This window comes from Tamandua tetradactyla, chromosome 17, assembly GCF_023851605.1.
Source record: "Tamandua tetradactyla isolate mTamTet1 chromosome 17, mTamTet1.pri, whole genome shotgun sequence".
Taxonomy (NCBI): Eukaryota; Metazoa; Chordata; class Mammalia; order Pilosa; family Myrmecophagidae; genus Tamandua; species Tamandua tetradactyla.
This window is the reverse complement of record NC_135343.1, coordinates 72,735,234-72,742,328: the sequence shown is the minus strand read 5'-3', so window position 1 is coordinate 72,742,328 and position 7,095 is coordinate 72,735,234. Positions and strand designations below refer to the sequence as shown.

General features: G+C 41.3%; 1 pseudogene; it reads right to left on the bottom strand.

Annotated features, from left to right (window-relative positions):
* Window positions 1-321: 321 nt before the first annotated feature.
* LOC143661750 (FAS-associated factor 2 pseudogene) lies at window positions 322-1,764 on the bottom strand (annotated as a pseudogene).
* Window positions 1,765-7,095: the final 5,331 nt, after the last annotated feature.

Below are 7,095 nucleotides of genomic sequence, written 5' to 3'. Positions count from 1 at the left end.
GGAGATGCTATAGGAGCTGGTTGATGGAGGTTTTTCACTTTTCTTTTTCATAAAAGCAGAATGAATGAGAACTAGTGGGAATGTCCCCTTCCCCAGTCAAGACAACGGATGGATTGGAGGTGAAGAGTCTCCTTTCGTTGGAAGGTGTGTGGAGGGAAGGGTGGGCTTGCCGAGCGGATACGTTCATAGCTAACCTCTCTCGCACACACACCAGGTTGTGACTCTTGCAGGCAGCGTGGTTTCTGATCCTTCCTTAGGATGCAGCAGTCTTTTAAAAAAAATATTGTATTATAATAATAATAATAATAATATGAATTTCTCTTTTTTTTGTTTGTTTTATCCATTTCTTTTAGGAATTGGGGTGGGAGGGGAGAGGAAGAAAGTGTCATTCATCTGTTAGGTCCTGAACAAAGAGAACTTCTGTGTGGCTGAGTCCAGCTTCCTGCAGCGTGGGGGGGTTGGGCCACTCCTCTGAGGGGACGCAGGGCAACACCCGGCGGGGGAAGTTGGCTTCAATTTGAAATTTTTCAGGGCTTTCCTTCAAGGAGAATAAGAAGTCATGGATTACTGTTAGAGACTGTGAAAAGTGGAACTCTCTCTCTACTCGAGAATCATTGGGTAATTTGAAGATGATCTTGACACTCTCAGGGTCATCCGGTGAAGGCTCAGGCGGCAGGCACTCCAACTTCCTTTCCTTTTCCTCCTGTAAATTCCGTCGCCGTCTCTCCTCTGCCAGCTTTTGCTGTTGTACCTCCTCTTCCTTCCGCCGCTTCTGTTCCCGCTCCTCCCGTTTCTTCCTTTCTTTCTCCTGGTCAGCCCTGAGAGAGGCCAGGTGTGCCTCATCCTGCTGTTGTCTTAGCACCTGCGTCTGGTTTCTTTCTTCCCTTTCTAGACGTTCTGACACCAAGTAAGTCTGGTTTGCATCCATGATAAACGTCAGTTGGTTAATAAGGTCGTCAGGTTGAATGAGACCTTCTAACCGTCCTACCACAGTCATCCTCCGATCCTTTAGCATAATCATAGCCAGCAATGGATATGTGTTCTCTCGCAAAGCCTGGGATACCCTGTATCCCTCAGGTTTGTTTGTGGAGCATGCCCAGAAGAGCATCCTCGTGTTTATTAATAAAATAACTTCAGGTGCACAGAGTGTGTTGCGACAGAACTCATCAGAGTCCTGGTGATCATCTCCATGAAGGTAAACCAAAAGAAAGCGAAGCTCTCTCTTAGCATCATTAAGTGCCTGGCTGTACGTTCCCTGGTAGAAGACAGGGTGTGTGCCCTCCCATATTTCTCTTCAAAAGAGTGCATAAATGAAACAATGTCCCCAACAGGGTCGCTAACCCGGCTGCGAGGGTCGGGCCGTATAAAACGAAGAGCAAACCTAAATATATCAAGTATCGTGTAATAGGTAAACCGGAATGGAAGCATTATCAAGTAATAACCCCATCCAAGCAGCCCCCTTGGTTGTGGTCTTGAGACAACATAGCTGTAGATTCTGTGGTCTGCTGTATTAACCTGCAGGGGTCGGGATGGAGGTGGGTTGAAAACACTTGGTACACCCTCTTGCTCATTCAATCTGTCCTGTACAGCAGCCTCTATGTTCCAGTTATGCTGTTCCAAGGTATGGCGACATTGGTCCATAGATTCTATGCCAGTCAGGTCCTGAAACTGCAGCAGCTTCTCTGTCTGCTCCTGGGTTAGATCCCGCTGCTCAGGCGCCGCCATTTTGCCGCCGCCTCTACGCTTCTGACCCGTCCGCTACATAGATTATTTTTTAAGTCATGTTTTTGGAGGTAGAAAAAAACATCATCAAATGTTTTGTCTGCATTCATCACAGCTACTCTCTCACACACTGGATATGAAATATGAAATGTGTCAGAAGGTTTGAAAACCTGACAGATTAGTTTAGGCAGAACATTTTCTTCTTTTGACAGATGGTTGGTTTCCCAGTCTGTCTCTTTGCTTCATTGACCAGGACAGCCCATCGTGTTTGACGTCACTCACTTTGAAGTTTTGAATGGTCACAACCTGTACGACAGAGTGACCAAGGCCATCAAATCAACGTAACACGGCGCTCAGCCCTGGGGTCTGGTTTTGGGGAGTGGTGAGTCTGTCCATGCCATTTCCTCGGAATGTAAATCTGTCTGTTATGTGGAGGTAGCTAGTCCGGAAGCAGAAGGTCATGACACAGAATGGGGGTTCTAACAATAAATAAATGTGTGTTTTTTAAACCTGAAGAACATATCTCTGAATTGGATTTTCAGAGCGTTCTGTTTTCTCCTAGCAATGTTGTGTCTTAGTCAGCTGATCAAGGTCATGTCATTTCAAGAATCTATTTCCAGGGGCCTCAGAATATTCCCCATGTGCCATCCTGGTAGGGAGAAAAGATGTAGAGCTTGATTATTAATTTTGTTCTTTTTACAATGATTACCTTTGACCTTCTCATTTGAGCTGGAAAAGCAGAACTAAAATCATTGTCGAGAAAAGTCTCCAGCTGAACCTTAGTCAGACAGCATTAGAAGAATCTACACAGCATTTTTTGTGACTGAATGTAGAGCAGAAATGACCTTATTGCATGCAGTGCTAGATTCCTTCCGGGGGAAAATATCTTCAGTGTAGGAGAGGGGTTGTATGACCATGTGAGTTCATTATTGGGTTTTCCATATGCTTTCTATAAGCCATCTAAGAGGACTTTTATGGCCACTTCCTTTTATATAAGGGGTAGCTATGAGATAGCAGTTCTTACCCCCGTTCTAGTTAGCTAGCTGCCAGAATGCAACACACCAGAGATGGACTGGCTTTTAATAAAGGGGATTTATTTCATTAGTTCTTCAGAGGAAAGGCAGCTAACTTTCATCGGAGGTTCTTTCTTACGTGGGAAGGCACAGGGTGATCTCTGCTGGCCTTTTCTCCAGGCCTCTGCATTCCAACAACTTTCCCCGGGGTGTTTTCTTTCTGTATCTCCAAAGGCCTGGGCTGAGCTGCAAGTGCTGAGATGAGGTGTGCTGAGTTGCTTGGGCTGTGCTACCTTGCGCTCTCTCATTTAAGCACCAGCCAATTAACTCAAACATCATTCACTGCAGCAGGCACGCCTCCTAGCCGACTGCAGATGTAATGAGCAACAGATGAGGCTCACGTACAATTGGCTCATGTCCGCAGCAACAAAACTAGGTGCCTTCACCTGGCCAAGTTGACAACTGAATCTAACTACCACATACCTTTTTCCCCACCCCCTTCCCCTCTCTGTCCATTTCTTCACTCCTTTTCCTTCTCTCTTTTTTCCTCCCTTTTTCTCTGTCATTTGTCTCTATTTCCTCCTTTATTTTATTTAAATACATTTTTAAATTATGTTTTTACTACCAAAGTAATACACGTTAATTGTGGTAAATTTGGAAAATAGAGAAAACCACAAAGATGGAAATTATCAAAATCGTCTGCAATTCCACTTTGCAGGAAGAATGGCTAACATTTGGAGTATGTCTATGTGTGTATTGGTCATGCCTATACACACATGCACACACTTACATGTAATATATAATTAACCAAGATGGCCAGCATGAACACTTGATGACAAGAAAAATTAAGCAGATTTTTCTTAACTAGTGATTCTCTCTTTTAAGTTCTAGCCAACAGGGAGTGCTAGTGTCATTTAAAAAAATTATTGACACACTTTCTGAAAATATAGTTCCGTAGAGTTATTTGCAGTCTCTTTTCTGTTTTAAATATTTCAGATTGAGGGTAGGTAGGCAGGCCTTCCAATATTCTGTCGAAGGATCATTTTGTGTCATCTTTGACCTCTCCATTGCTCTGTCTACCCCTGGCCCCCATGGTGGGCATGTATGGCTACTGTGGCTGTGGAAAAAGGCTCATACAGGATTGCTAAAAAATGTGGGGTGAAGGTTAAGGAGGTTCAGATATGCCCAAGAGTAAGAGCTGATTCAGAGACTTCATCTGGAAGCATATCAAAATGTTTCAGTCACAGGGGCAGAACCTAAATGCTGTAGCATGCCGAAGAAGGGTCTGCGAGGACCGAGAAGTTTCCACTAGTAAATAGTGCTTCTTAGGAGAAATGCCAGGTCTGACGTGCTGCCCTCCTCACCCGCTGGCCTGCTGAGCCTGGCCTGGCCATGCTCTTGGTGGGACACTTGTGCTGCCTGATCTATGGACAGAGGAAGAGAGACCAGCCAGATGTGTGCAGCAGTCAGGGGCTAAAGTGCAGCAGTTCCTACTACAGTGATCTTACTTGTGGCTAATTATATGTTTAATTGTAGATATGAACAGTACAGAAACATCGGTGCCAGGACACAAAGAGTAAAATTATTTGCAAAGCTATTATTATTTTCTCTCAGCAGATGGCACTGTTTTGAATGAAAAGGTTTTGGCTAAATTAGATTGGACAAGTGGGAGAGTAGTTTCTTTGAATGAAGAGGATTTCATCATAAACTCCAATTTTTTTTTCTACTGAAGATGGAACTAGTATAGTGCCAAAATAATGTTTTCTAAGTCCTAGATCAGCTCTCATATTATAGAAATATAATGCTAGCCACATATGTATTTTTAAACTTTCTAGGAGTAACATTGAAAAAAAGTAAAAGAAGGTGAAATTAATTTTAATAGTATGTTTTGTTTAAGCCAATATGTCCCAAATGTTATTTTAGCATGTCAATACAATATTATTAATGAGATAATTTGCATTCAGATTGTCAACATCGCAAGTCCTCAATAGCCAGTAAATAATGGCTTCTATGCAAACCGTCTGATTATGTCCCTTTTTATCCCTTTTCTTCAGAAAAAGGGGTGATTTCCCAGAGCGACTAGCCTAAACAGGCCTGCTTTTGTTTTCTTTAGAATAAAATTGTGTTGAATTTAACCCTTGCCAAATTAGGGTCCCATCTACTCAAAAGACACATGTACGTAAGTATACCCAAGACACTTTCTCTTCCTCTATAGAAGACTGCAATACCAGTATCCAAATTACTAGAAAGTTCTCTGTTATTCATTCAACGAACATTTATTGAGTCTCTGTAACATGTGCTGTTCTGGTAGTTAAGAGTAATCCTTGTATTTCTAAACAGGGCTGGCATGAAGCAAGATGTTTGAATAGACACAGTCTGAACTGCAGCTTTCTCTTTCCATCACTCTCCATTCAGTTCATTCAATTAACACTTATTGAGTTTGGTGTGCTTATGATGGAGGAAAGGAAGCAGGAAGGGGTTGGGGTCAAGCCTAGCCAAAAAAGGATGTTAGGTCTAGAAGAGTTGAAAGATGGCATCTTCAGTAGATGGGTCAGGCAGAGGGCTAGCGAAAGCATTCACTCAGAGGCAGGAGAGAGTGTGACGTGTTTGGAGAATTATATGTAATTCAGATTTTCTGGTTTTAGGGTTGCATATAGAGTGGCAGGAGCTGAACAATATCCAAATTATTTAAGTTTTTATATTCCATGCTAAGGAATCTGAATCCAGATTTGAAGGCCAAAAGAAGGAACAAAGAATCCTAATGAGGGGGAATGTATGGGTAGACTTCCATTTTAGAAAACTCAGTCTAATGTCAGCATGGAGAATGGATTGAGAGGAGTAGGACAAGGCAGAGCAAAGCAGTTTCTGGTCTTTTAGGACAACTAAAATATGAATGGTGAGAGCCTGACCTAGGGCAGTGGTCATGGGAATGAATTAAGAGTTATTTTTAACAGATGTGGGATTAGCGTCAATACGAATGGGTGAGATATTACATGACAGGGAGACATGATGGCAAAAGAAAGAAAAAAAGAAGCAAGAATAACTCTCAGGTGGGACCAGTCTGGACTTTGTAGGTCCTGAAGCTTTTATAGTTTGATGGGATTTTGCATCTTCCAGAAAAATAATAGAAAATTACAGATTTAAAATGCTCAGACTCCTCTGAGGGCCATTGAAGGACCATGTCCAAGTTAGAAGCTCTGAAACTTAAGCCACAGTTTAATGATAAATCTGCACTTGCTCTTATGTATCTGGTTAGAACCAGTGTTTGGACAGTGGTGTAGTTCACAGAGATGTAGAATATAGAAGAAGGAGAAGACTAATGGGACGGTGGGAATTATGGGTTCCGTTCTGGTCTTATTTTGGGGAGATCTGTAGAGCATTTAGGTAAAATGCTGGGTGCATGGGTCTGAAACTCAGGAGAGAGTTGCTAGTTGTGGGTGCCATGTGGGTGTCAGAATAGGGTGTCATGCTCTGTGGTAGGTGAAACTATGGGAATAGATGGTGTCACTCAACATAGAGTAAAATGAAAAGTGTGCTGACACATCTTGGAGATGACCAGTATTCAGGGATGGGAGAAAGAAAATACTCATACTCATTAAAGCCTTCCCTTTTCTTGCCATTTGGATATGAAACCTACCCCTCCTCATTGCTAAATGCTATTTACATACTCCTGGTCATAACTCCATATTCATTAAAGATGTTAACGCCTTCCTTATGTTATCATCCTAAATATCTTTGGTCTCCATGGGGATAAACTATATTATTTTCATAATTCTACTGTTTTCTTAAAGGCAGTGACCTCACTTCCACTCTAGCTGACATGTAACAACAGAAATAGAGAAAACAGAAATTGTTCAGGCTCATGAAGTCTTAACATATTTTGTTGGAAGTCTGATTTCTGTCTCCAGCCTGATCCAAACAGGTGGACTTTAAAAAAAATTTTTTTTATTGTATAGTATAACATAAATACAAAGCAAAGAAAGGAAAAAGTAATAATTTTCAAAGCACTCTTCAATAAGCAGTTACTGGACAGATCCCTGAGTTTGTCATGGGCTACCATATAATCCTCACAGATTTTTCCTTCTAGCTTCTCCAAAATGTAGGAGGCTAGAAGGAATAAATATTTTTTTTTTTACCATCACAACTTTTTTCTTCTTTTTTTGTGAAAAATAACTTATATACAAAAAAGCAATAAATTTTAAAGAGAAAGCACCACAATTAGTTGTAGAATATATTTCAGAGTTTGACATAGGTTACAATTCCACAAATTTTTAGGTTTTTACTTCTAGCTGCTTTAAGATACTGAAGACTAAAAGAAATATCAATTAAATGATTCAGCAATTATATTCATTTGATAAAT